The sequence below is a fragment of the Apium graveolens genome, chromosome 7 (genome assembly GCF_009905375.1).
Source record: "Apium graveolens cultivar Ventura chromosome 7, ASM990537v1, whole genome shotgun sequence".
In the NCBI taxonomy this organism is placed as follows: domain Eukaryota; kingdom Viridiplantae; phylum Streptophyta; class Magnoliopsida; order Apiales; family Apiaceae; genus Apium; species Apium graveolens.
The window spans coordinates 110,175,357-110,198,607 of record NC_133653.1 but is presented as its reverse complement, the minus strand read 5'-3'; the positions used below and the strand labels follow the sequence as shown (position 1 = coordinate 110,198,607).

The 23,251-nt window shown below is 36.7% G+C and overlaps 1 long non-coding RNA gene and 1 other non-coding gene across 2 annotated transcripts; both read right to left on the bottom strand.

Annotated features, from left to right (window-relative positions):
- Nucleotides 1-8,077: 8,077 nt before the first annotated feature.
- On the bottom strand, nt 8,078-18,903 carry LOC141670871 (uncharacterized). The gene is made up of 2 exons (XR_012554801.1): nt 17,019-18,903; nt 8,078-8,506 (listed from the first exon to the last, which is right to left on the bottom strand). It is a non-coding gene; the product is annotated as an uncharacterized LOC141670871 (long non-coding RNA).
- Nucleotides 18,904-22,817: 3,914 nt separating this feature from the next.
- Nucleotides 22,818-22,924, bottom strand: LOC141676216 (small nucleolar RNA R71). Its single transcript, XR_012556817.1, has one exon. It is a non-coding gene; the product is annotated as a small nucleolar RNA R71 (small nucleolar RNA).
- Nucleotides 22,925-23,251: the final 327 nt, after the last annotated feature.

Sequence of the window (23,251 nt, the reverse complement as noted above, 5' to 3'; positions counted from 1 at the left end):
GATGTATTATATGCTATATGTGACTTGTTAATTGACTATCGGTCTATATATTCTGTGTTTACTTGATTATTGCATAACTTTCAATCCGTTAATCGGATTTGGGTAAAACGAAGGGTAGATAGAAGTATGTGTTGAATAGAATTCCATGAGTAAATTATTGATAGATGCTTATGATATGTGAGCAGAAGAGGCAAGACGTAGGAAAGGGAAACAGAGAGTTAAGGAGTATGACGGTTGTGATTGGAAGCGAGTGCAGTGTAGTAAGCTAATATCAGGCAAGTATTCCGAACTTTCTCGAAATATTATAATACGTGATAGTCTTGTTGATATTGCAAGTGCTTTGAAGCACTGAAACCTAAACTTTGATTCCAGTTATTGTTCTTGAGCCATGAACCTTATTCTTTCTAGACCATTGATTGTTGTATACCCAAACACGAATCTCAAGTATACGATACTACTCCACAAATACATGCAAACAAAATCCCAAACACTGAGTTGAATTACTTGTACATTCAATCATTGTATCATATGCATTGAAAGCCCAAATCTTTGAAACCCTGAAATGTTGATTCCTTTGTTATCCAATTCTTTCATTACCCAGCATCCAAGCTTTTAAATTGCCTTATTGATCCTTACAAGGATTGAAACCCTTTCATTGTTAAACATTTATTGTTGTTAATGATTTTGGTTATTGTTTATTATTGCATATTCTGTTATTATGTTAGAATTGGATTGTTTTTATAAAATTGTGGACCAGATTCGTGGTCAGACCATATAATGGTCAAGTTAGGCCAATGTGTGCCTTGGATCCAGTAGTTAGAGCAATGTTGTGTGCCTTGCTCGGGGTTAGTGCGTGACTGATCAGCAGCCTAACCTTGGTTTTTTTAAATTAAAAGTATAATATCCAATTCTAAATCATAATCCAATGTTCACTTGATATCATAATCATATTCACCTGATGATCATTATTCTCAGTTTTGTCATTGTGACTTGCTGAGCTAGTTAGCTCATTTGTGCGATGTTGTTTATATTCTTTCCAGTTAAAAAGGAACCAGTTGGTAGCGAGGATCCCCAGTCCAGCGCGAGAGCTAGAGGTTCAGGTTGAGAAATCTGAGCTAGTAGGCTTCTTTTGGGATAATTTAAGTTTGTAAAAGTTTGTAATAATGTTTAATACTCAGTTTGAGTTTGAAATAGTTGGGATTTGAACGGTTTGTAATATATTAGTGTGTTTGGCTTGTGTGCATACTTTAACCTGTTGCGGTCCATGGTGATTGGTAAGTAGGGTCACTGCATATATTATTATTATCTTTATTATTATTATAAGCAGGTTATAATTAAGGTGTGTGTGGACCCCAAACTTCTGACCCGGGTTTGGAGGGCGCCATAACTTCCTTCCATTCCTCTTGCTTCTTTGTTCCATCTCAAGTTCATGAGTCTTGAGCATCCCATAAAGTTCATCAAGAGTTGTTTCATCAAGAACATAGTTGTCTCTTATTGTGGTGGCCTTCAAATCCCAACTTTCAGGAAGAGCTAACAGGAATTTAAGATTTGAATCTTGAAGTTCATATTCCTTGTCCACCAGTGACAGATCATTCAAGAGTTTGACAAATCTGTCATATAATCCAGTTAACGACTCATCAGGTTTTGAGTCAAAGTGCTCATACTCTTGAGTGAGTATAGTCCTTCTGTTCTTCTTAATTGAATCAGTTCCTTGACATCTTGTTTCCAAGGCATCCCATATCTCCTTTGCAGTCTTGCAGTTAATTACCCTGTTTGACATGACATTATCAATGGTACTATGCAGCGAATATCGTACCTTTGCATCGTTAGCAATAGATGAGATATCTTCAGCTGTATATTCACTTTTCTCCTTTGGTACTGTCTATGCTGGCTGATCTGCAACTACAACAGAGAGCTTGGTTGGCTTGTGTGGTCCTTCATTGATTCTGTCAAGGTATTCTAGATCTGTAGCTTCTAGAAACATAGACATCCTCACCTTCCATATGGGATATTCAGATGGTTTCAGTATAGGAACTCTAATAGTCTCATATCGATTATGGATTTGAGTCTTTGGAGGTTCTTCAGTTTTGGTAGGCTTGGTTGGAGTTTATTCTTCTTCAGACATGATTGTTTTTGGATCTTAAACTATTTGTGTGTTAACAGATCTGCTCTAATACCACTTGTTAGGTCACACACACTGCAGAAGGGGGTTGAATACAGTGTTTACTACAATCAAATCAAATTAAAGAATACAAGTAACAGAACACAGATTTTATTCAACACAATAAACTATGTTACAATATGGAATTGTCCTCTCTCGGTGATGAACAAATTATCACGAGAGCTGATAGGGTTATAATGAATAATAACTTCGATAATGATAACTCGTATAGTGTAAACCCTATGCCTGTGTTTATATACTACACAGTTACAAGATAATCTTCTAATTGATATTGAATATAATTCTGCTTCCTAAAATATATCAATCAGTTATCTTTTCTTCCAAGTATTCTATTCTTCATAGAATTCCTTCTTCATGCATATTTCTTCTTGCGTTTGTCTTGATCTTCTTTCCTTTCAATCAGCCGCTTGCCTTATCTGAAAGTCTCCTTAAGTCCTGATATTATCTCGTGATAAATATCTCCTGATAACTTAAGTTCTGATAACTTAAGTTCTGATATCTTAAGTTCTGACTTCAGTATAAGTACTGACTTCCAGTTAAGTACCGATTTGTCCTGTTAGTTAAGAACTAAAAACTAAACACAAATCATATTAGACATGACATCACAAATATATCTAACAACAGTTAAGTTAACGCTGCCTTTCATTTTACATAAGTTGTTGTTATCCAAGTTAGTAAATGATATTATATTTATTTGGTAAGTTGATAGGCCAAGAGATCCTACCAACTGGAATAGAGTTGCAGATTGTGGTTGCAGTGTCAATTCATATTATATCAAATGGTGGTCTTTGAGTATAAAGATATTAAATAAGTTGTTGTTATTCAAGTTGGTAAATAAATCATTTTTTTTCAACAGCGGCATTACTGCATTATGATTAAAATCTCGATGCTAGAATCTTTGTTGCCTTCAAAATGAAGCTATGCTGTATTGTGATATTAAAACTTACCACAACCATTACTGTATTATAGTCACTTACTGTTTTGGAAATGCAGCAATGTTGAAATGATTTTTTTTATTATGTGCCCTGATGACCTTTGAGATAAAATTACTCAAATACTTTAAAATTATTCTTTTCAGGACTGCTTATGAAGTTAGTTTAAATGATGATAGTGGGTCCAACTAGAATTTTAATATAGTCAGTGGTAATACTTCAACATCATGGGAAAGGCTTGATGCGTAAGTATTGTTTTCCCCTTGCTGACTCGCAGCAATATGCTGATACAGACTTCTGATATTTATATTTTTGAAACACATCTATTTACCATACCAATATCAGTTGATCGTGTACAGTGATTTGTTACATGATATTCTTTTAGTGCTTCCCGTCTTTTTGAGATAACATCTGCAGTATTATACTTGATGTGTTTCAGGAAGTCAAGGTGGTACAGTAAACTCCACTAGAAGTACTCAGATGGAGAAAAACTTGGCAGTTGTTCTTAAAAGACTTGCGAAAGCCAACCAGAACATCAGAGTTCATATCCAGGACTTGTTTGTGATTGCTTGTGATTGCTGCAAGTGACAATGATGATGGTACACCAATAACTGGCCGCAGCAGCCTCCAGTACCAGTGTTTTTCAAGTTTATAAGCGTATAACGCTATCTATTAAGTCGTGAACTAGTTTAACTTTTGTTTATGTAGTTTTACTTTTGTTGGATGTTGGATGTTGGATGTTTTAGTAGGGGGTTGGATGTTTTAGTAGGATGGTTGTTGGATGGTTGGATGTTTTGGGAGGATGTTTGTTAGATGTTTGTTATTTTGGATGGTTTATTCAATTTGGGGTTGCTTAAATACCAATAGCACATTTTCAATTTCTTATTTGTCAAAGTGTTACATTAGCTTCATAAACTGTTACCGTAGACAATGTAAAATGTTTCAGTAGCTTGCTTACAAATGTTACATTAGCTACTAAAAGTGTTACCATAGGTTCTTAAAATACACCATAAAAGTGGGATCCACATGCCACGTCACTACATTCCACGTTATCAATGTGGGCCCCACACTGCCACATCATTAGCATGCCACGTCAGCATATGCCGCGTCATTTTGAAAATTCCGTGTCTCTCTAATGTAACATACGTTTTACTTTACATTTGGACTGTTTTTGTTACCTTAGGGGCCTAGGGTAACAGAAAATGTCATGTTACAATAGACGGCATTTATGTTAGATTAGGTACCCTAAGCTATTACCGAAAAAACTAACTTAAATTTTATGTTACCTTAGACTGTTTTTGGCCTTTAGTAACATTAAAAGGGCCCTGTTGTAACATTTTTTTAGTTACAATAGGCTGTTTTTGGTGTAGTGTAACATAAAGAGTTGAGGAAGAAACATTAGGAATTGCAGAAGGTGTTAAAGTTTTAAAAATGAAGAGATCAACTGCTTGAAAAAAGATAATAAGGAGAATTGAGAGAAGCTACAGTCGGAACAAGGAATGGCTGAGAGTCTTCATTCTAAAATGGAGAGGTTGAAGAAGGAGTTGACTACGAAATAATAGATAGAGGCTGAGACGATCGCTAAGGAAGCCAATATAGATTATCTAAATGCGATGAATTCTAATATGATGCAGGAGGAGGGTGTATCTCAGACTTGTGATCCTACGAATACTCAAACTGAGCTTCCTAAAGAATGATGCAACTTTGTGCAAATTTGTTTTTATTAGCTTTATTATGGATTGTTTATCTAGTACCTTGTCTTAATGGATGTGTTTGTGGACTTTCTAGTATGTTATGTAATTTTAATTCCTTTTGGATGATCACCAGTTTTTTGTGATTTTAAGTAATTTATTCAAGGTAGTCGAATGCTTAATTTTAATTTCTTTTGGATGATCTCTAGTTCTTTGTGATTTTAGGTAATTTATTCATGGTAGTCGAATGCGGTAATGTTTTAAGTTTTCATATTTTTTCACAAGGTTTCCCCCGCAAAGGGGTGGTTTTCTTCAGAAAGTCAATTGGGTTCGTGTTTTAATTTAGTAAATGATTTTGAGAGTTGACCACGTATTTATGACATTGATAGTATGTAAGTAATTGTCATACATTTGGGGAAAGTGGAGGGTGTTTTGGGAGTTTGACAATCAAGGGACATTTATGAGGGGTATTTGAATGGATGGGAAAATGATGAGATTTGACTATTTATTGTACATGCGGTGAGGTTTTTCGATAAGATAAATTAGGCATATAAAGGAGAGATGATAGGGAGAGGAAGTATTACTTTTCATTTTAAATATTATCGTTAGTAGTCCGTAGAGAAGAAAATTATCTTCGAACGAAGGAAAATCCTCTAGGGAGCTAGAGGGGTACCTTCGAGATGCTAACAACAACATCCGTAACTTGTGGGGGAGGATCATGGGGAAAGAGGAACAAATTAATCAGCTGAAGGAAACTGTTCGCAATCTGTAAACCCATAATATTGAGCTTAGGATGTCATTGGGTCGTCGTCCACGTTAACCTTGATATTTTTTTATATAAAATTGTAATCTGCAATGAAATATTCATGTAACTTTTGTGTGATTAATGATTAATGAAGGGTGAAAAACCAAAATACCCACCATTGGGGGGGGGGCAAATGCCCAAAATACAGTTTGACGGGATATTCTGCCCTTTTTACCCACTGTATACGCATGTGGGATATGCGAATACAGATTTTGAAAATTTAACAAAAAACACGTATGTTGAACCTGCGTATTCAGTTTTTGTTTTTTTATGAATACGCATGTTGAACATGCGTATTCTTTGTAAAACACAAAGTGAATACGTATGTGCCCCATGCGTGTTCTTTGTTGAATTTTAGAAGGCTAAATACGCATCCCTTCAATACGTATTTCGTGAGTATTTTGGGCGGTTCGCGCGCATCTGGGCATTTTGGGCAGTTGAATGTGAAAACTGGTGTATTTTGGGCACTCTTTCATTAATGAATTAGTTTTATATTTTAGTGTATTTTTTATTTTATTCAGCACTTTCACTTTAGGGAATGAATATTAATGGTAAAAAGCCATAAGCGTTATGTAACTGTAGGCAGTTTGTAAGTGACAAATGATGGTAGGAAATCGTAAGTGTTATCTTAATCAGAGGTAAAGAAATTTAAGACGTAAAAGGAGTTTTAAAAATATTAATGGTATTGAAAATCGGTTAAACTTAATGAGATACTAGCGGTAATGGGTAAGTCAAGGATCAAAAGAAGTCTGTGAGGGAAATTTCAAGGGGTGGAAGTTATATGGGTATTTGTAGTGTAATAAATGTGGATGTTGCAGAATTTAAGGAGATGGGGGATGGAATTCTCATTATAAATACAAGCTCATTTTAGAGTTGTTGAACTCTATATCTTTTACTTTCTAATTTCCCTAAGGTCTCGATCTTAGTTTTGAAAATCTAATGCTGTCGCAAGGAAATTGTGTAGGGATTAAAGGCAAAAAGGTCATGAGCAGCGAGGAGGAGTTGTCAACTATGGAGAAGATGAGAGAGAAGATCCGCCATCAGGAGAACAAGATCCTGAAGTTACAACTGAGGGTGCATGAACTGAAAGAAGATTTGGTGTCCGTATAGGAACAAAACTATCGTCTTGGTTTTATTGCAGGAGATGCATTTTAAATTCTGTAATTTTTCTTTTTATTTGTAACTGTAATGGATTTTGCCTATGGGCTTGTAATAGTATTTTTTATTCGGATGAACTCTTTCTTTTTAAGTTTATGGGATGGCAATGTTATATCAAAGAATATAAATAACTTGAACTAACGAGTGACCTGCATTTTGTTAATAAGATGTGGAAGTTTAGTGAAACAACGATTTAAAGAAACATGAACAATCAAATTTAGAAAAATTCAAGCCTCAAACCGTAAGACAACTAGGCCCGTAAGCATAGTAGTCGGTTAATTAATTGAAAAATTATTTGATCAATAGGAAACCATTGGTTCAGTGATGAGTTAGTTCCTTTAGTTGAACTACTTGTGCCGTAGATACTTGACAGGCTGCATATATTAGTTTAGGGACTAGCAGCTATTTAGTCAAACTATTTGTGCCGCAGGGGTTAAATTGATTATATTGGCTTAGTAACAAATAGTTATCCAAATAAATTATTTGGGCCACAGGCATTAGGCTGTGTATATCAGCTTTGTAAAAAATACTTGTTTAATCAAATTATTTGTGTCGCATGCATTAGGCTACATACATTGTCTTAGTAATAAACAGTTATTTGAGCGAATAATTTGTGATGTAGGCATTAGGTTGCATATATTGGTTTAGTAACAAATGGTTATAAAGAGGGGTTAAGCCCCAATCATACACTACACCATATCTACACCATATCTAGGCTCTAGCAACACCAAGAAAAAGTGTTAAAATGACAAAAAAATTGTTACCTAAAATAAAAAATCGGGTTATGGTTACACTTTTTCAAAATTTATGGGTGTTAGATTTTCCCCTACTACAATAGGGATATAAGGTAATACTTTTTGAAACTTTGATAACACCGGTAAAAGTATTACAACAAAGAACTTATAGTTACACTTCCCGTATCTATTGTTTCCCGTATCTATTGTAACACCATGCATGTGTAACAATAGTTTTAAGGGTCTAGTAACACCAAAAAATATGTTATAATAAACTCTTTTGTAACATCATATTTACTATTGTAATATTGTATGACAAAATATTTCAGGTTTTTAGTAACATCTTTTTATTTTATTGTACCATATTTTAACACTCTTAATGTAACACTTTTTCCCATTTCTACCAACATAAAATATATATATAGGTTACATTACAAATGTAATAATCCAAATCTACTTGTAAAATTAAAAACTTAAATACATATCTAACAACCAATGTTCAAATTCAACAAATACAAAGTTTCAATTCAACCAAATTAAACAAAGTTCTAAATTTATCTAAAAGCCACAAATGCTTTGTCACAAAAATTTATCCGTATAGTATTAATTAAAATTGTCCATCATCAGGACACATACATCTATAGCTTCTGTGTATATTTTTATGAGAATTGGGAATGCAAATGTTAATGTTAAATTAATGGGAGTATTATACATAGCCTTTGGAATCGACATTACTGCCAAAATGTTGCTTATTGATGCGGGAACAAGTCTGATCACGGACATTGGCAAGTTTCCGTCTCCAAATGCTGCATCTATCGGTCCACTAATGAACGGAACTAGAATATGGATGGCGTTTTTAACATGTTCATCGTTGTTTGATGCGAATTCTCAACAGGAAACATAGAGCTCTAAATTTCATGTAAATGATTAAGAGTTGAATGCTAATGAACAAAAACTTACTTGCGGTATACAAATTAAAACATGGAGAATCCCTAGCGAGAGACCTATATACACAAATATTGAACGAATTCATCAAAGTTTTATTGAGGCCTAATTTGATTCAGCAATGATAAGCAGGCAAATAGACAAGCGGGGCTAATTTCACATTGTCCTGTTTTATAATCAAAAGAAAGAAAATATAGATCCTAGGGCAAATGGAATGATATAAGTCACATGTTTACCACAAGATAATCAACATACATTCTTGTCGGTATTATGAATTTGTAATGTAGACACTGGTCTAGTACACCCCATTTTCAAAAGCATAAAATTGACATGCACTCCAAATTTGTTGGTTAATCGAATCCAGCAGACCATAAATATAGATAATTGGCTTGAGATTTTCACTATAGTGGACTAAAATTTTGACTTGAACAAGTGAAAATGTTTGTTTCCACCGAAAAAAGGAACATGTCAAAACTTACTCAGTACTATATAACTTACAAGTTAAAAAAACTAGAGTAGTTTTTGTCAAGTAAGATTGCAACTCAAAAAAAGTACCTCCATTCTAAATTCTTCTTAAAGTCGGACATAAATTATAAGTTATTGTTTGTCAATAACACCTACTACTATAATTTGGACTTAGCATTAGTATAATCAAGTATGCATCTTACCACTGTTTAACTCAAGTAAAACGCTGTTCTATATTTGTGGAGAATCTCACTAACAAGTATAGCAACATAGAGGCAAGTGTATAAAGAATTTAACAAGTTTAGGCCAAGACCACAGTTAACAAAACAAAACATGCAGGTAAACAAAATCAGTAACTGAAATAACGTAGAGAGAAAGAAAGATGTACCCGAAACCATAGCTTTCAACAGTGACTGAAATAAAGGTTTACAGATACAAAACGCCAAGAAAATGATTACAGCTGAGTCACCAGGCCTTGCTCGAAGTCCTGGCTGCTCTTGAAGAGATTATTGCCCCCTACCTGCTGCGTTTGGGATGTGCGCAATATCTCCACCAGGATAAAACAGCTCGGAGCTTATGTTAACAGCAGCAACAAAACCTCCACTTCGACCAGCACCTCAGTCGCCGGAAAAATATCAGCACTTCAGTTCTTGTGGGAGAGAAATGCAGAGAGGTTGAAGAGAAGAGATGAGAATGTAGTGTGTTGTATATATTTTTATTCATTCAGTTTAGCCTCTATTTATAGGAGAGGAAAAATGAAACTGTCAACACACTTAATGTCTGAATTAAACTGCTTTATTAATAAAAAATAAAAACTGATCAGATTTTGAATTCATTAATGAAAAAATAAAAACTGATCAGCTTTTGAATTTAAATTATTTGTAACAGCTTTTCACATTAACACCCACATTATTATCAGAACTTAAGTTAAGTTCTGATTTAACTCATCAGTACTTAAGTTCTGATTCGACTCATCAGTACTTAAGTTCTGATTCTGATATCAGAACTTGTTAAGTTCTGATTTTATTCATCAGTTCTTAAGTTCTGATTCTAATATCAGAACTTGTTACAGATCAGATTATTTGCAGGTTCAATATATTTACACTACTTAGCCTATTTCAGAACCCAGCCCAATAATCCAATCACCGATAAATAAATTCGAATTAAAATAATTCTGAAATTAATAAAATCCTCGCCCAGGTCGCCTCGCGTACGCGAGACGCCGAGACATTCGCCCAAATCGCCCTTCGACCCGACCCGGTCCGGTCCGGTCCGGTCCGGTGCGGTGCGTGGCGGGGCGCGCGCGCGCGCGCGTGTGTGTGTGTGTGTGCGCTTGAAGCACACAACAACACAATGGACCATCACACACCTTAGTAGTTGTATACTACTCATGTGGGTAATACCATATAAAGCACACAACCCCCTTTATTTATTTCAATATGGGACAAACATTCTCAAATTTTCCAAGCTTTTCCAAGCTACTTTCAACTCTCATTTCATATGGATTTCATTAAGAAAATTCTTAAAACCATACATGAAAATTTAAGTTCAACTATCATTGAACAATTTCCAATCATTAGATTTTAGGATTAACATCAAGAACATAATTAAATTAAGCTCTAAAATCCTAATTTTCTAACAATCCCCCACAAATCCATACAGAAATGTGATCAATTTCCCATCATGACTTGTTTTTCAGAGTCGGTACCCTTCCGGGTTTGAACCCTCCTAATTCCTCAACTTCAATGGCTATCGGACTCAGATGGAATGTTTCACCTTGAATCTTAATCCGTTTAGTATAACCATATTCCATAGACGACGACAAGTCAAAGGTTATGGTGCCAATCTACGGCTATGAGACATTAATGGTCATGTCTCGATCCTGTTCGTCGAATGCTTCAAGGATTAACCCTATCCTCTAATTGCGACCACACAATTACATTCGCTTAGCTGGGCATCTCCAGAGATATACTGCCTCTATCTCGTCAAATGACTTGATCTCATTCAGAGTTTTAACACTCTTGCTTTTCTGGCAGTGTCAGTACCTTCTAGGTTTACAGGGGATAGACTCAGATACTATAGTATCATCTATGTAGCAAAGGTACTACCAACTCATCCTTACAGCTTGTTATTACCCATTGAATACACTTCGAGGGATCTCCTCTCATGTGTATTGGGTTCCCACTGTTGATGAATTATGATGGGTTGACAATCCCATCCCCAACCTTGACTTAAGGACCACTGCAGGTTCCAGTCCTTTAGTAAGAGGATCAGCTATATTATTCTGAGTTCCTATGAACTCTATAGCTATGATCCTATCAGTCACTAAACCCCTTATAGACTTGAGTCTAACTTGGATGTGTCTCTTAGTTTTAGCATTATGCTTTTTATTGCTAATCTTGTCGATAGTTGTTCGACTATCACAGTGAATAGCAATAGCAGGGAGCGGTCTGCTTACTACAGGTATTGCAGACATAAGTCCGTGTAACCATTCAGCCTCCGTCCCTGTGGCATCAAGTGCACACAACTCAGCCTCAAAAGTAGACCGAGTAACAATAGTCTGTCTGCTTGACTTCCAGGATATTGCTCCACCAGCCAAGGTGAACACGTATCCAGTCACTCCATTGGAACCAGACTTCTTAGCTATCCAACTTGCATCACTGTACCCTTCAAGCACACTAGGAAATCTCCTGTAGTGTAAACTAAGGTACATTGTGCCTTTTAAATATCTAAGTACTCTATCAAGAGCATCCCAATGAGTTCTGTTTGGACAGCTTGTATATCTCGCCAATTTAGACACAGAATATGAAATATCTGGTCTAGTACAGTTAGCAAGATACTGCAAGCTCCCAATAATCTGAGAATACCTTAACTGAGACACAGGCACTCCTGAAGTATTCTTGACAAGGGCAACTTTCGAATCATAAAGTGTACTAGCGATTCTACACTGTGAATAACCATATTTCTCAAGTATAGATTTCTCTATATAATGAGATTGAGTCAAGGTTATTCCTTCAGTGGACTGAATCAATTTGATTCCAAGAAGCCTCACCCATATCCTTCATTTCAAAATGCCTTTTCAAGAATTCTTTAGTCTCGTTAATAATCTCAATATTGGTTCCAAACAATAAAATATCATCCACATATAGGCACAAGATAACACACTCATTACCTTTAACTTTAGTGTAGACACACTTATCACTTTCATTAATCTTATAACTGAAAGGCAATATAGTTTCATCAAACTTTTTATGCCAATCTCTGGGAGCTTGTTTCAAGCCATAGATGGACTTGATCAACTTACATACTTTCCTTTCATTGCCTGATTCAACAAATCCATCAGGCTGATCCATATAAATCTTTTCCTCAAGTTCACCATGAAGAAAAGCCGTCTTTACATCCATCTGATGGACGATAAGACCATGGACTGAAGCCAATGCTATAAGCATTCGGATTGTTACCATTCTTGCAACCGGAGAGTATGTATCAAAATAATCAATTCCTTCCTTTTGCTTAAAATCCTTAGCTACCAGTCTAGCTTTGTACTTATCTATTGAGCTGTCAGGGTTCAACTTCCTTTTAAAGACCCATTTGCACCCAATAGTAGAACACCCAGGAGGGAGATCAACCAACTCCCATGTTCCATTGGAAACAATAGAGTCAATTTCACTCTTGACAGCGCCCTTCCAGTGCCTTGACTCAGAAGAATCCATAGCTTGCCGGAAAGTTAAAGGTTCGTCCTCGATATTGTAAGTGATGAAATCACCTCCAAAATCCTTGACTATTTTTGCACGCTTACTTCTCCTTGGTTCCTCTAATTCCTTAGGAATAGAGCTACTACTAGGTTCCGCCCCCACATTTGTCATCTTTTCCACATGATCAGGAATAGAACTTGATGTGTGAGTAGGATCTTCCTCAGAAGTCGTTTCAGGTATTCCAGTCTTCATAGGGTAGACATCCTCAAAGAATGTCGCATCTCGAAATTCAACTATCGTGTTTGCCACTATACCATCTATGTCAGATTTTAACACTAAAAATCTCATAGCTGTAGTGGTTTCAAGATAGCCCAGAAAGATACAGTCAACAGTCTTTGGACCTAGTTTCTTTCTCTTGTGTTCAGGAACAAGCACCTTAGCAAGGCACCCCCACACACGAAGATACTTAAGACTAGTCATCCTGCCTTTCCATAACTCCAAGGGTGTTTTATCCATGTGTTTCAGAGGGACTCTATTCAAAATATGGCAAGCCGTATTTAGAGCCTCTCCCCACATATATTTAGGCAACCCAGAGTTAATAAGCATACTATTAATCATATCTTTAAATGTTCTGTTCTTTCGCTCAGCAACCCCATTAGACTCAGGTGTGTATGGTGGAGTAACTTCATGAACTATACCATTATTTGCACAAAATTCATTAAAAGCATTACTCGTATACTCACCACCTCTATCAGATCTCAACCTTTTAAGTAACTTACTAGTTTGTTTTTCTACTTCAGTTTTATATATAATGAATTTACTAAGTGCTTCATCCTTATGTCTAAGTAAATAAACATAACAATATCTACTACTATCATCTATAAAAGTAATGAAGTATCTAAACTGGTCCTTGGTCAACACACCACCAAATTCACAAATATCAGTGTGTACTAAATCTAACAAGTCTGAATCCCTAACAACGTTATGAAAAGGTTTCCTTATCTGTTTAGCAGACACACATACTTGACATTTAGAATTCTTTTCTATGGTATATTTTGGAATCAACTCTAAGTTCATCATGTTCTTAAGAGCACCAAAGTTTAAATGACCTAGTCTAGCATGCCATATATTTGAGGATTCAATACAATTAACAGTAGGAATAACATTATTATTCAAACTTCCCAAAACGGGATCAGCATTAATAACAAATAAACCATTTGACAAGTAACCCTTGCCAAAGAATGTACCAGTGTGAATAAGAACTACTTTATTACACTTGAACGAAATTTCAAAACCACTAGAAACTAAACAGCTTCCACTTATTATATTTCTACGCATGTCGGGAACATGATGCACTCTCGTCAGAGATAGAATACGTCCTGAAGGGAACTTCAGATCCACGTTTCCAACTCCATGTACTTGAGCAGCACTAGCATTCCCCATCTTCACAGTCAGGCTATGACTCTGTTGATAAGATACAAATAAACTAATATCAGCACAAATATGTACATTAGCTCCAGTATCTATCAACCATTCATTTGACAGATAGGTAGAAAATATCACAGGGTTGTAGGATACATACCGGTCAACGTTGGTTTCAGAAGCCATAGCCTCACCAACAACCATGTTCACTACAGGCCCACTTGCGGTTCCAAGCACAACATTTGCTTGTGCTACCTCGGTTTTCTTCGCTTTCTTCGTAGGGCAGTCCTTACTCCAGTGCCCAACCTGCCCACAAGACCAGCATGGTTTGTTTGCCTTGGGTTTCTTGGCCTTGTCCTTGTCACTCTTAGGTTTATTACTATTAGCTTTCTTAGCAAAAGCCTTCCTCTTTTGTCCTACAGTTGCTATGTTTACCTTCGAGGTACCGTGTTCAGTTGGCATCACATGTCCCTGTTTGGACTTGTGTTGTTCTTGTACCGAGATGTCCAGCATAAGGTTGGTCCAGGTGATCTCTCCTTTCTGTCTTTTCAGGGAGAGAGAGAACTCTTCCCAAGACTTCGGGAGTTTTTCAATCACACTCATCACCTTGAACTTCTCCGGGAGATTCATTCCAGACTCCTTCAAAGCATGCACTATCATCTCGAACTCATGCACCTGCTCAGTCATGGACTTATTGTCCACCAGCTTGAACTCGAGGAACCTTGCCACAGAATACTTTTCTAGACCTTGTGAGTCAGTATTATGTGTCTGGTCCAGCTTCTCCCATAAGAGTTTTGCAGAGTAGGCATCAGAAGAATAGACATCAAACAAAGTGTTTGTTAGTGCCGCAAGAATGGCCGCTCTAGCCACTCCATCCTTCTCAGCCCACTTCGCAAAAGCCTTAACTGTGTCAGCCTTCTCTTGATCCACTACTGGTTTCTCATATTCCACAACCGGCCACAGACCCTTTATAGTCAACCACAACTTCATCCTTTTCTGCCAGCGAGAAAAGCCAATGCCACCGTTGAATTTCTCCGGTAAACCGGTTAGTTCAACAGCCTGTGGGAAACTATAGGTGGTCCAATCAATGGCCCCAGCAGTTACACCCGAACTGCTACCACCACCAACGATAACCTCACTTTCGTTAACCATTATGCTAAATTCTAAATAACTAATAATCTCTTCAAGAATGTTGTAAAACTCACTAACAAGTATAGCAACATAGAGGCAAGTGTATAAAGAATTTAACAAGTTTAGGCCAAGACCACAGTTAACAAAACAAAACATGCAGGTAAACAAAATCAGTAACTGAAATAACGTAGAGAGAAAGAAAGATGTACCCGAAACCATAGCTTTCAACAGTGACTGAAATAAAGGTTTACAGATACAAAACGCCAAGAAAATGATTACAGCTGAGTCACCAGGCCTTGCTCGAAGTCCTGGCTGCTCTTGAAGAGATTATTGCCCCCTACCTGCTGCGTTTGGGATGTGCGCAATATCTCCACCAGGATAAAACAGCTCGGAGTTTATGTTAACAGCAGCAACAAAACCTCCACTTCGACCAGCACCTCAGTCGCCGGAAAAATATCAGCACTTCAGTTCTTGTGGGAGAGAAATGCAGAGAGGTTGAAGAGAAGAGATGAGAATGTAGTGTGTTGTATATATTTTTATTCATTCAGTTTAGCCTCTATTTATAGGAGAGGAAAAATGAAACTGTCAACACACTTAATGTCTGAATTAAACTGCTTCATTAATAAAAATAAAAACTGATCAGATTTTGAATTCATTAATGAAAAAATAAAAACTGATCAGCTTTTGAATTTAAATTATTTGTAACAGCTTTTCACATTAACACCCACATTATTATCAGAACTTAAGTTAAGTTCTGATTTAACTCATCAGTACTTAAGTTCTGATTCGACTCATCAGTACTTAAGTTCTGATTCTGATATCAGAACTTGTTAAGTTCTGATTTTATTCATCAGTTCTTAAGTTCTGATTCTAATATCAGAACTTGTTACAGATCAGATTATTTGCAGGTTTAATATATTTAGACTACTTAGCCTATTTCAGAACCCAGCCCAATAATCCAATCACCGATAAATAAATTCGAATTAAAATAATTCTCAAATAAATAAAATCCTCGCCCAGGTCGCCTCGCGTACGCGAGACGCCGAGACATTCGCCCAAATCGCCCTTCGACCCGACCCGGTCCGGTCCGGTCCAGTGCGGTGCGTGGCGGGGCGGGCGCGCGCGTGTGTGTGCGCGCGCGCGTGAAGCACACAACAATACAATGGACCATCACACACTTAGTAGTTGTATACTACTCATGTGGGTAATACCATATAAAGCACACAACCCCCTTTATTTATTTCAATGTGGGACAAACATTCTCAAATTTTCCAAGCTTTTCCAAGCTACTTTCAACTCTCATTTCATATGGATTTCATTAAGAAAATTCTTAAAACCATACATGAAAATTTAAGTTCAACTATCATTGAACAATTTCCAATCATTAGATTTTAGGATTAACATCAAGAACATAATTAAATTAAGCTCTAAAATCCTAATTTTCTAACAATATTTTCCCGGTTGGATTTGTGAGGACTAGCCTATTAGAAAATATAGGATATTAACAACCTAATTTCAACAGTAAATCTCAATATCTCATCTATGATGTCCAACCTACAAAAAAGATATAGCTCTAAGTACAGAGGTATTTAACTTTTCTCACGACATCTACTCAACCTTAAATTAAAACAAAATTGGTTATTGAGGGGATGATAGTACATATTATGGAAATTTAAGTATTCCTATTCAGAAGGGAACCTAGTGATGCACATTTGAACTCTAGAAATCATAAAAATTCACCACACAAATTTTAGGAGAACATTTATGATAATGAGATCATGACACGATGATAAAAGCACAACATAAATACCACAAACAATATACAAGCAAAGAATATACTGACGATATGGAACCTTACAAAGATAGGCAATTCTAGGATTGCTTGGTTCAATTTCATTGGTCACGCGAAGAATTTGAGCAATTTCAACCAAATACGAAGGCACAACCTCACTATCGAATACAGATTCCCCCAAATTCCTAGTTGTTTAGGTGTGCATAAGCCTCCTCGGAGGCCACTAATCAGAGCCACTCCCTCTATTTGGCCATTTTCCAACCAACTCAAATGAAACCCTAATCGACATTCATTAACACATTGCCAATCCCTCATGACTGCAATAATAACACAATACACAAACACATAAATAAAATAAGCATAGGTAGTAGCTCTACTAATGGAAATAAAATTCAGTAAACTACACATACATTAGCATTGTATTGGAACATCACTCGTTACTACTAATTGGTTAGTACATCCACACACATATAGAAAATACATACACTGATACACATAATAGATGAACTAGTGAAGTAAAAAGGGCATATCGGCTAAGCTGCAAAATATAACATCAACCTACAGAGAATATAAGATTATCAGCTCAACTAAATGTTATTTTGTGTGTGCGTATATACATTCATACACTCCAATCAGGCAATTATTAATAAATGTTCTTGGTGGCGGTGAACAAGATATCTGATCATCGCTCTTATGGCCTTCCATCACACCAACTCTAGTACCATTCACCTTGGTCAGAGCTTATGCATTGGCCTTTACCTACAAAGTTCTAGAAGAAACAAATTTCGACATGATTCCTCGTGCATATGCACTTGTAGGAAGACCTCCAACATTTCTGTCAGGCTTGACACTAGAGGCATCAGATATCGGAGAAACCGAAAAGAATGCAGCACTGGAAGTAGCAGCCATGACTATTGCTCTAGCCTTACTACCAGGAGGGTGTATTTAAATCTTGACAAAATAATTCTAATACAAATCTCGGAATAATTACATCGCTGTCTCCTCTGCATAACACAAAATTTTACAGATACACTTTTGTCTCCCCTAAACAAATGAAATGTAACCCAATTGCTCAAAAATTATACACAAGAACATCACATATGAATTAAAAAAACAAAAGAACAAAACTAAGGTTTGACTACTCTTCCCTAAATTGATTGGAAACTAAATCCAAAGAATAACAAGGGGAGCAACTTATCGCTTACTTGCAAATGATTCATCACTAAAGCAACATACCCGAACATAAAGAAAATAATAAATCAGAGAATAAAATAAGAAGAAGAAAAGAGCCATCCTTTGCAATTCTGCTCCATACTCTGCAACTTTTATTCCAGTTCTCATGTCAGGTTCAGAAACGATCTCAAGCAAAGGAACACATGCTCTATTTAAATCAACCTGCATAATTATAATAATAAATACACAATTCATAGGAAATTCACGGAAGCATACTTTCTCATAGCAGCTAATGGCACCTAAAGCACAACTTAGGAAAATACATGTACAAAACAAATATATTTCCATTCTATACCCTAAATCAATGACATAATCGTATCTTCCAAGCTTAACCAAGAACACAACATGCTCACTACCCATCATTCAGTAGTCACTGTATAAATAAATATGCACTTAAATGACAACTCACAATTAAGTGCAAGCCTGAGCTTAACCACATACTTTATAACCTTGGCATTCAAAACAGGCAAAGCCTCGGGTAATATCATACAAACAGGACAAGAAGACATCCCCAATTTCTATAAACCCAAATTTCTCCAAGATCGGACCCGACTGAGAAGCCTAATTACTAAACCTTGATATCCAAGCTCTAACACGAATGAGTGTTTAGAACCCTAATCTCCAAGCCTAATTTAGTTACCTAATCTTCAAGCTCTGACCCGACTGAGTCCTTTTCATCACCTTTGAGTGCAGAGAGTATATAGAGTGTAAGAGTGTTTATTTTATTTGTCCGAGTGTAAAAAAGGATCGGGTCAAATTAGCTCATTTGGACCGTCCAAAATTTGGTGAAATTTTGATTGCCCCCAACTATAATCCCGCGTACATATTAAGTGCTATTGTAACACTAGTTGTTAAATCAATGTTAACAATAATTCTTGTGTTATAATAGTAATTTCATCATATCTATGATAACATCTAGTATCCTCTAATGTAACACAAATAAAAACTGTTATCTCAGATCAAATTTTAGTGATTTATGGTAACAGTTTTGTTTGTAACACCAAAAAAATGTTGCTACATGCCAGATATGGTGTAGTGATAACTGATGGCTTTTCAGAAGAGGTATCAATACATAGATTGGCATAAAAAAGAAGTTACAGGCTTACATAGATATATCTGCTTCTAATTACAAACTCCAAAAAGATACTTTAAAGACGAAAGGGTCACTTACTGATACAAACGTATGAGGTGAGTCACATGCCATGTGTTTGGGAGAGGTTCTCCTGATAGTTGGGCAAGGTGGTAGGTACCAGGTGTGTTGGCTTGAGTCACGATGTAAGGTCTTTTCCATAAGGGGTCCAACTTCTTTTTCTTAGTGGGGGCTGAGACAGAGGCAACCCTAAGGACTTGATCTCCGATTTGGAACCCTCGGGGATAAACTTTACCAAAGTAGAAGGAAGTTTTTTTCTTGTAATTGGACATGCGGATAAGTGCATTCTCTCTTCTTTCTTTGATGAGATCTAAGTTAGTCCATAAGCCTTGCTGATTCAGTCAGGAATCATAACTTTAAACTCCGGAAGAGGGTTCTCTGATCTCCACAGGTATGAAGGCTTCAAAGCCATAAGTTAGTCGAGAAGGGTTTTCTCCAGTAGGTTTACGGGTGTCAGTTCTGTAGGTTCAGAGTATGTTCGGTAATTCTTCTACCCAAAAAGTCTTTTGGTCTTTTACATTCTTCTTGAGGCTTTGAAAGAGGCTTCGATTAGCTACTTCGACTTGGCCATTTGACTGTGGGTAGGCTATTGATGATTTTTGGTGTTGTATATCATAAGCCATCACGTATTCTTCAAAATCAGTCTCAAACAACTGTCTCCCATTGTCTGTGATTAACACCCGGGGTAATCTAAAGCGGGTGACAATGCTTTTATGGAAAAAAAATTTGGCATACAAAAGAAGTGATATGAGTAACAACCTTTGCTTCAACCCATTCAGTCATATAAGAATCAAATGTTCCCATTTACCAGAGAAAAAGGCCTCATAATATCAATTCCCAGAGTGTCAAAGGGAATGGGGGATAGAATGGATGTAGGGAAGACAAGGGTATTTTAGGGAATGAAGCATGAAATTGACATTTAACACAAATTTTGAAGTAGGATAAGCATTCTTTTCATAGAGTAGGCCAGTAGTAGCCTTTCCTTATGTTCTCATATGACTTTGTGTACTTCTAGCATATAGTAATCTTCTTTAGTATAATCAAGGCATTTGAGAAGAGGAGCTAAAAAGGATCGACGAGATAGAGTGTCATCTACGATTGTGTAATGAGCGACCTTAGATCGTAGGGTTTGAGCTGATATCTTGTCATGGGGAGTAGATCCCTCTTGTAAGTACAGATAGATGGGGGTCATTCAGTTAGGTTTGTAAAAAAGAGCCAAAACTTCAATAGGATTTCCAACCAATGGAGTCACGGGGGGAGATGAAAACAATATCTTATATAGGCTAAGTGAAGGGGAGATGTCTTCATCGGTGGCCAACTTTGCCAAATAATCGGCCATGTAATTTCTCCCATCTTAGAATCCTTTCCATGGTAGCTGTTAAGTAGCATTTATATCCACTTGGAATGCTCTATAAAGGCTTGAATTGACGTTTTGTACTCAAGTTATTTGTGTTTTTGATGTGTTTTGTAGTGTTTTTGCATTTCAGGCTTATATCAGGGATTCAGGTCATTTGGCATTGTTTTTATGCTAATTTGATGTTAGGATGGTGTCTTGAATTAAAGCTTATGGGTCGCCAACTCAATCCAGCCAAGAAAATAAGAGAATAAGAAGATTTTCCAGAAGGTCAGCGCGCCCGCGCTGTAGTAGCGCGCAGCCGCACCAGGATGCATATTTGCAGCGCGCCCGCGCTGGTGAAGCGCGCGGCCGTGCCAAGTCGGGATCACAGAATCCTGATTGTAATACGATTTTGATCTGCTGGACTTCTAATCTGCATGGGCTACTATATAAACATAACTTATGATCATTTTTTATAACAAGACGTACCGGAGCTTAAGGAGAAGGCGTAAGAAGACCGTATAGCACAATTCAACCGAGGCAAAGAGGATCTAGTTTATTCTTGTGATTCTTTGTTTTAAGTTGTAACTTTGGATGCTAGTTTTCTTATTTGTGAACCTATACTCTTGTTTCGTACTTGGTTTTATTATTTATTCAGTATAAAGACTATGTTTATTATACCATGCTTTCATCAGAACCCACGTTGATGATGAGTCTGATTATGAGCTAATCGTTATCATGGGGTTCTAGAGGATTTACTTATGGATTTCTTTAGTTAATTTCTTTCGATGCCTTAGTGTGTGGATGATAGCCTAGTATTTGTGCTTATTCGTCTTATGAGCATCGCGAACTTATAAGATAGCTTGTTAATCTCTAATGAAGCAAAAGTGAATTTTAGGGGTTTAGAACTTGCCATGCTAGCATAGGTTCATGTATTTATTATGCATAATTTATAGGTAATTTTAACCATCTTACTTGCCCTATATAATCAAGATAGATAACTTGTGCATTAAACCGTTATGTTGTCAAATTCTATAGACATATAGTGTCTCAATATAGTTGGTGTGTATTCAGTTTCTATCTCTTTTGTGGATGTCTGGTAGTATGGTATTCGTACAACGAAAGTTGGCGTTTATCAGTTTTGTGCTATCTAATTAGTGTCATCACCATTGCATGCTAAGGTTAAGAACAAAGAGGCTAATGAATGAAGTAGTAATGAAACTAGAATCCCATATTTGTGTCATATAGTAAATAATCCTTTTTAATCCTTTAGTTATTTTCTTGAGTATAATCTCTTAGTTAATCGTAGTTATAACATTCTCCATTTGTTAATCGTCTTAGCATTCAATAATAAACATACCATTGTTGCATAAGTGCATTTATTGAAATTAACCTAAACCAGTCTCTGTGGGAACAAACTAGAAATAATTCTATATTACTTGCGATCGTGTATACTTGCGTGAATATTAGCGCGTGTTTTCGTCCTAACAAGTTTTTGGCGCCGCTGCCGGGGACTTGGGGTTAATTTTTAGTTTATGTGTTTGTCATCAGTGGTTGTTAAAGTTCATTGACTCAGACATTGTTACTTACTTATTTCCTTGTCGTGTTTCAGATACTCTAGCGAGCGTATATGCATACGTGTTCTCAGTCTCGTAAGAGAACACTGGATCAAGCTGAGGAAGAAGTTGTAGTAGCTAAAGAAGTTTTTGAAGAAGTTCTTTTCGAGGAGAAAGTTGAAGAAGAAGCTCTTATTGCAATGGAAGAACCAGAAGCGAATTTGTAGGATTTGATATATTACTCTTAACCAAGGATTAATGATATTCAGTCTAGCATTGTCCGACCAACCATCTCGGCTAATACCTTTGAGATTAAGTCAAGCACGATTCAGATGATACAGAACTCAGTTCAGTTTGGGGGTTCTCCGACAGAAGACCCTAACATGCACATCAGAGATTTCATCAAGATCTGCGACACTTTCAAGTTCAACGGAGTTTCTGAAGATGCTATGAAGTTGAGGCTTTTCCCATTCTCTCTACAGGATAAAGCTAAGTGCTGGTTACATTCTCTACCACCAGGGTCTATCACCAAATGGGAGGATCTTGCTCAAAAGTTCTTAACTAAATTCTTTCATATGGAGAAGACTGTTGCAATCAGAAATGCACTTACTCAATTTGCTCAGCAATCTAGAGAATCTTTATGTGAGGCTTGGGATCGCTATAAGGAGATGCTTAGGAAGTGCCCACATCATGGGATGCCTGGTTGGATGATCATTAACTGCTTCTATAATGGATTGGGTGCTACTCCTAGAACCATGCTTGATGCAACATTAGAAGGAGCCTTGTGGGCTAAAAGCTATGATGAAGCTTACAAATTGATTGAACTGATAGTTACGAATGAATACCATAATCCTACTCAGAGACAACCTCAGGTCAAGGTAGCAGGAATTCTGGAGTTAGATACAGCTATTGCTATAGCTGCTCAGCTTAAGGCTTTGAGGATGAAGGTGGATTCTTTGGCTAATTATGGAGTTAATCAAATCACTAGTGTCTGTGAGCTTTGTACTGGTGCCCATGAGACGGA